An 8,340-nucleotide genomic window follows, 5' to 3' on the forward strand; every position below is an offset into this window, starting at 1 on the left:
GACCACAATCTGTTGGTTATGAACTGTAGATTAAAACTGAAGAAACTACGAAAAGGTGGGAATTTAAGGAGATGGGACTTGGATAAACTGAAAGAACCAGAGGTTGTACAGAGTTTCAGGGAGAGCATAAGGGAACAATTGACAGGAATGGGGGAAAGAAATACAGTAGAAGAGGAATGGGTCGCTTTGAGGGATGAAATAGTGAAGGCAGCGGAGAATCAAATTGGTAAAAAGACGAGGGCTGGTAGAAACCCTTGGGTAACAGAAGAAATATTGAATTTAATTGATGAAAGGAGAAAATACAAAACTGCAGTAAGTGAAGCAGGCAAAAAGGAATACAAACGTCTCAAAAATGATATCGACAGGAAGTGCAAAATGGTTAAGCAGGCATGGCTAGAGGACAAATGTAAGGATGTAGAGGCATATCTCACTAGGGGTAAGATAGATACTGCCTACAGGAAAATTAAAGAGACCTTTGGAGAAAGGAGAACCACTTGCATGAATATCAAGAGCTTTGATGGAAACCCAGTTCTAAGCAAACAAGAGAAAGCAGAAAGGTGGAAGAAGTATATAGAGGGTCTATACAAGGGCGATGTACTTGAGGACAATATTATGGAAATGGAAGAGGATGTAGATGAAGATGAAATGGGAGATACGATACTGCGTGAAGAGTTTGACAGAGCACTGAAAGACCTGAGTCGAAACAAGGCTCCCGGAGTAGACAACATTCCATTAGAACTACTGACAGCCTTGGGAGAGCCAGTCCTGACAAAACTCTACCATCTGGTGAGCAAGATGTATGAAACAGGCGAAATACCCCCAGACTTCAAGAAGAATATAATAATTCCAATCCCAAAGAAAGCAGGTGTTGACAGATGTGAAAATTACCGAACTATCAGTTTAATAAGTCACAGCTGCAAAATACTAACGCGAATTCTTTACAGACGAATGGAAAAACTGATAGAAGCCAATCTCGGGGAAGATCAGTTTGGATTCCGTAGAAATGTTGGAACACGTGAGGGAATACTGACCCTACGACTTATCTTAGAAGAAAGATTAAGGAAAGACAAACCTACGTTTCAATCATTTGTAGACTTAGAGAAAGCTTTTGACAATGTTGATTGGAATACTCTCTTTCAAATTCTGAAGGTGGCAGGGATAAAATACAGGGAGCGAAAGGCTATTTACAATTTGTACAGAAACGAAATGGCAGTTATAAGAGTCGAAGGGTATGAAAGGGAAGCAGTGGTTGGGAAGGGAGTGAGACAGGGTTGTAGCCTATCCCCGATGTTATTCAATCTGTATATTGAGCAAGCAATAAAGGAAACAAAAGAAAAGTTCGGAGTAGATATTAAAATCCATGAAGAAGAAATAAAAACTTTGAGGTTCGCCGATGACAATTGTAATTCTGTCAGAGACAGCAAAGGACTTGGAAGAGCAGTTGAACGGAATGTACAGTGCCTTGAAAGAAGGGTATAACATGAACATCAACAAAAGCAAAACGAGGATGATGGAATGTAGTCGAATTAAGTAGGGTGACGCTGAGGGAATTAGATTAGGAAATGAGACACTTAAAGTAGTAAAGGAGTTTTGCTATTTGGGGAGCAAAATAACTGATGATGGTCGAAGTAGAGAGGATATAAAATGTAGACCTGCAATGGCAAGGAAAACGTTCCGAAGAGGAGAAATTTGTTAACATCGAGTATAGATTTAAGTGTCAGGAAGTCGTTTCTGGAAGTATTTGTATGGAGTGTAGCCATGTATGGAAGTGAAACGTGGACGATAAATAGTTTAGACAAGAAGAGAATAGAAGTTTCGAAATGTGGGGCTACAGAAGAATGCTGAAGATTAGATGGGTACATCACACAACTAATGAGGAGGTATTGAATAGAATTGGGGAGAAGAGGAGCTTGTGGCACAAGTTGACTAGAAGGAGGGATCGGTTGGTAGGACATGTTCTGAGGCATCAAGGGATCACCAATTTAGTATTGGAGGGCAGCGTGGAGGGTAAAAATCGTAGAGGGAGACCAAGAGATGAATACACTAAGCAGATTCAGAAGGATGTAGGCTGCAGTAGGTACTGGGAGATGAAGAAGCTTGCACAGGATAGAGTAGCATGGAGAGCTGCATCAAACCAGTCTCTGGACTGAAGACCACAACAACAACAACAACATCTCTTTCTGTATACAGCTAATACATACCACCACTTTTAATTTGCTCATAAAACATTGTACCCTGTTCTCGTTAATAGACCTCACTGTACTGACCTGCTTCAGTGCTATAAGGTGCCATTTTTTTTATTTCCATTAATTGTGCATCAGTAGCAGATAGTAAATTAAAAACTGGGTACACATTAATTCTTTCAGGCTGAACACAGTCTATAAAAATGTTATCAGTCAGTGTCCTACAACCTTGTTGCATATTAGTTGGAAAAGTGATTGCTGAAATTATATTGAAACACCCAAATAACGATTTTAGTTCAGTTTTACTGTCCATATCTCTTAGGAAATCAACATGAAATCTCCACAGCTAATCACAGTTTCTTCTTGTCTGGCAGGTAACTTATTAATGCATCAAAATTTCTCATGAATATCTAGATGTTCCCTAGAGGAGATCAGTAGACTGTTAAAATTATCAGAGAAGTATCTGCAGTAACGACTCAGAAGCACATGCTTCTAGGTTCTGATCAACACGCATACTAATTGTTTCGATGTTTCTGAATTTGTGTCCACATTTAACATATGTTGCACCTCCTCGTTTTTCTATGTTAATCTTATCTACACGATAATGATGCTAGTCTGTAATCACAAGTACTTAACTACTCTGTTCCTGCAGTTACATGGTGTTCAGGGAGGCACAGAACATCGACCTCCTCACAATTTTCCATTTCATATAGGCATACAAGAAGGTCATGTCTTGTTCTTCAAACCTCTAATGTTCTGATGAAACAATTTTATTTTATTTTAATGGAAACTGTTACATATGTGGTGGTCCTGTTCCGCTTGAATTTCTTTCAGTACTGTCTTTTTGTAACAAGACTCTAAACTAAAAAATATACCCCTTCGACTCTAGTTCTCACAGGCATCTTCTCTTCTGTGCTTGTAGCCTCCCTTACAGTTTCTGCAAGATGTTCAGCTAATCTTTCCTTCCTTCTCCTACTCAGATGCAGGCCATGATTTCTATATCCCCATTGTATATTCCATGATAAGCTAGATCGTGACTTCCTGGACTCGTGTTATAGGTTTCCCTATATGCGTCAGGCTTGTGATACACGTCAGAGGCTGCTGTCTACGTGTGTGCTCGTGTATGGCGTCCTTGTGAGAAGTTGTTAAGCTTAGGCGACTCTCGATCAAACCCAGATAATGATAGCTTTAGGAAACTAAGATGTACTGGTATAAGACCCACAAAAAATGGCACCCATGAATAAAAAGATTAAAATCCCATTTATCAGTCTACAAAATCCTAGAATCGTTATCAGTGTCTTTCATTACCAACACTGGGACCAACAAAGTAAAATGAACTAATTATGCAGGTAGTCGAAAAATTCTTCTCATGTAACGAGTTGTCATGTCACTAATTTACAAGTAGGTGAGTAGTATACTAACATTACTAGTCCTAGGAAATATTTTCAAAATATATGCTGCCTTCTACACATTTAAAATCCATATTCGTGATGCAGTAAACGTTGTTCAGGAGAAATCTATGTTGCGAAGCTTAAATCGATGGTACCAAAATAATTATTCCCAAACTGAAAAAGAGGCTTCATGTAAAAGCCAAAAACATACAGATCATTGTCATATTATAAGTCAAAGGATGTCATCTCGTAGCATCTCTTGTTTGGTGCATATACAGTGCTTGAAGAGATGGGAACTTTACCTCAATAATTTCCAATATTTCATTTATTATCCCTGCATGGAGAGCACTCCAATAACTTATCACACCTCTCAATGTACTCCGGTAACCTATGCGAAACTATAATGGTACTATTCTTCCAGATGGACTGAAGGTTTGGACCATTCACTGGATAGTTTACCATTTCATCAACAGAAGTGACTGCCATCATCACCAAGATCCCAGACATGTCCTGGGATAAGGGTAACCTGTGTACATCCTGTCTTCATTGAGTACAATCCATACACTGCACCACCAACTCAATGCATGGCATAGTGTCCATCTGCCAACCATAGAATGGACTATCTCCTAGTAATACCAGAGGCTCTCCACCCACATGTTCTACAGCCTTCTCATCAGGGGGATTAGAGCAAGCCACAGGTGAAGACTCAGGCCTGGTTTCATACTTATGTGCTCAACATCAATTCAGGGATTAGTGTGAAGCCTGTGCAGATGCAGTCTTTCCAATGAAACTATTTTCTGCTACATAACCGCTAGTTATTCCTGCAGTAAGCATTGAAGTGCGGCGCCTTCTTGTGCTGCATTTGGCTCTGGTAGTGGAGGCTTTGTCTAAAATTCGTTGTGTGGCCTGCACAGTGTCCACCAAAATATCAGTCACCAATACAGCACTGAAAACCATACCCATCATCCAAGGTGCACCAAAGATTGTTGTTTCTGAGAATTAGTCTTAGATTACCTCTTCTTAATTCACAACCTTCCTAGACATAAATAGAATGCACAAACACTCCGTTTCACTTGACTTCAAACTAATAGGTCGAATGGTTTGTGAGAAACTCCTGGGCAACAAACGCAGGTGTGGCATTCTAATAGCTTTACAGCTCCATTCCCATAGTAATAATGAGCGTACGGCATTGGTGGCCGGGAGACCACTCACGGGGCGGTTCGGCCGCCGCTCCACAAGTTCTTTGACGCCACTACGGCGACTTACGAGTGAATAAGGATGAAATGATGATGAAAGACACACAACACCCAGTCATCTCGAGGCAGAGACCCCGCCGGGAATCGAACCCGGGACCCCGTGCGCGGGAAGCGAGAACACTACCGCATGACCACGAGCCACGGACTCCATTCCCATCAACATTCGAAGCCCACATGAGATCATACTCGACTGCTGTCATCACTGATGAATCTCCTGCAACTACCTCCTCTGGCAATGCAAGCCAAGGGATAGCTTTACTCCACTGGGACATATGTCTTTGCCGTGACATTGAACCCACCCAAAGACACATACTGGATGCATTACGCACCAGTACTTCATATGGCCTCGAAATTGCAATCAAAGATGTAACAGTCATATTTTGCTATAATCGGCTAAGGCTGCTACTGTCATGTGGCAATGCTTAGCTGCACCTGGCACCAAGTTCTAGGATGAAACTAGCCTTACTAGAGCACTATACAGCTGGAGATGGTTCACTACTGGTGAGAGAGGCTTGTAATTAGTTTCATATGAAGGAAGTTCCCAATTTTTAAACAAGAGAGTATTCACCTCATCCATTCAAGGCATGGCCAAAAAAGTTGTTTGGTACATCAATAATATTTATTCATTGTTTTAGTACCTCACTGATGAGTTAAAGTATAATATTTGCTGTTAAATACGAAAAGAAGCAATTTTAACTAGATAAATGAAGTAGGTTTCTGTTACAGATACTTTTTTTACTTCAGTGCCTACTACTACGAATTTCCTGTTATACAGAAAATGTATACATGTACATGCAGCATAAATATTGCATGTACTATTATACATGCGTTATAGAAAAAACACAGCACTCAGACCTAACTCACACGAACCAAAATTCTTTAGATATCACAACTGGGTTATTAATTTCCCATCTAAAGTAGTTTATGCAGGGTCAATAGAAAACGAAGTTAGTCATAGCTCGCCCACTCTGAGGCAAGCTTCCCATGTGCAGTGTGATGTGCAAGGCACTCACTATGTAAATCTCAGGGTAATGTAAGAATGACACGCAGATACATGGATCTAAGCAGTCCCACAGAAAAACTGATGAGATAAAACGCAACTGAATCTTGTTTGGCACATCTTACCTGTGATATTCATGTTCTCTCAACATCTCAGGAAAACTAATAAGCTGACTATGTAAACTAAGGAATTGTAAATTTGCAAGTTTTTGAAAGAATATACTCTACATCTAAAAACTTGTATCTTGAAAAGAAATTGATAGGTGAAGGGAAAGTGTATAATAAATTTTTAAGAAATCATTTCCAATAGTATCATTTTAAAATCCGTGTTAAATAATACAAACATATAATCACATTATAAAAAAGTAGCCCCACATACTCTTACATCTTTTATCAATTATTACCTTAGAACAATGGAAAATACAGGATGGAATGTAACAGTATTATGAAAAGGATAGTTGCTACTCACCATATAGTGAAGATGCTGAATCGCAGATAGGCACAACAACAAGATTGTCACAAAATTAGCTTTCAGCCAACAAGGCGTCTATTTCTGACAAAGACCTTGTTGGCTGAAAGCTAATTTTGTGACAGTCTGTTTATTGTGTCTATCCGCAACTCAGTATCTCCACTATGTGTTGAGTAGCAACTATCCTTTGCATAGTATTGATATTATCTTAGAAATTAGACTAATACTGAAATCAGAAACCAGTGTTCTAATTACAAAATGTATAAATAAAGTTAGTCCTTTCTGTAAATAAATATAGTCACTAAAATTTATACATCTTCATATATACAGTACTATGCATGCCTCCTTATGAAGCATGGTGAAAGTTATTGTGGATTCCATTACTTTATCATGAGAGAAATTTATATCTGTATAGTAAAATTTGTTTGTTGTGTAGACAGATAGGTAACAACACTGTTTTAGAAAAAGCAGCTCTGAACTGCTAGAGTTGGTCTTATTTATGAAAAACGAGAAATGGTGCCATCATTCAAAGAAATTTATGTCTTCCTGTGCATTTCTCTAGAAACTGCGTTAAGGTACTAAATATATATATAATTCCGATTTTTCACTGCCAATTTTAAATTGATTTGTACACCAAAAATGCCTGATGATGTATAAATAATAATATAGAAGGCAGCAGGGTTATCATCACTCTCAAAATTTCAGAATTATAGCAAAAGAAATTTAATGGACAACGAGTACTATATAAAAACAGTCTGCATTATATTAGAACCCATAAAACATAAAGAAAACTAGCAGTGTGAATGTGAGGTTAGAGAGGAAACATAGTGCTATCAATAGGAACCAATATAACTCAATTCATTTTATTTAAGGATAAAATTTTTGGTAATGAACAATGATTCCTTGCTAAAAAAACTATTTGTTGTGCCCCATTGTGTGCAACATCTCAAATCTTGTAGTTACATATTATTATTATTATTTAGAACTAACATTTTACTTATAAAATAAGTGTTCAGTGCCAGATACAAAGAAAAACAAGGAAATCATCAGCAAGCTTCAGGAAATTACCATGACAGTAACAGATAACTGTTTTTGAAGTATGAAATCTCGTCTCTATTATAGGAATACATTCTTGGACATTCAACTATACTGGAAGAATTTTTTTTGAATTATCACAAAATAACAACAGTTAGAGTTCCTTTATAGAAACAAAAATCAACTAAGAGATCAAAATAGCAAAATAATAAAGGAAATATTTAAGTCTGTTTCATGATATTTCTTAAAGAAAGACTATTAAAATACGTGATCTGAATAATAAGTATGACTGAATTGGAGTAAAGGCCTTAAAAGTCTAATCAGTGGTTTGTGAAATCGAAAAATACCTTGTGGAAAAATGTGCTATTTTGTCTCACATGAAGCATATGTAGAATTTAGTACATACTGTAATTTTGATTTTTTATTGAACATTTGTTCATGAAAATGCACTTTGATGGATCTTATGGCACTGCAATGTATTACAAATAAGGATATGTTCTGACAAAATGAAATCATCTAAAGCTCTGAAGTAACTGACATCCGAACTGGAAATGATTAGGCAACACAATGGGGGAGAGTTCCTCAAATGCATTCAGACATTGTGTAGTATTCATAGTAGACAGATAGGAGAGGTGACTTATTTAAAACCCGTAAAATAAAGTAAATAAAATCAGCAACACAACCAGAGAAAAAAAGAAAAGTGCTATATTATTTACGAATGGTTTCATTAAAACAAATCTTCGTTTGACAATAAATAAGTAGAATCTGTATATAGACTCTTAACAAATAACGATGCAGCCACACTCTGTTTCATATTTGTGACAAACTAATAACAAATTTTTGCAGGATCTATAACAACAAAGTAAGTTGTTTAGATACTATTATACATAAACTGAGTTAAAAGATCTATCATCATTGTGTTGCCAAAATTGAAAAAGGCTGTTGTTTTGTTCCAAGTGCACTACTTTTTCAAATGTCAAACTGCAACCAATAAATGTCTCTTGAAT

Source organism: Schistocerca piceifrons, chromosome 1 (genome assembly GCF_021461385.2).
Source record: "Schistocerca piceifrons isolate TAMUIC-IGC-003096 chromosome 1, iqSchPice1.1, whole genome shotgun sequence".
Taxonomy (NCBI): domain Eukaryota; kingdom Metazoa; phylum Arthropoda; class Insecta; order Orthoptera; family Acrididae; genus Schistocerca; species Schistocerca piceifrons.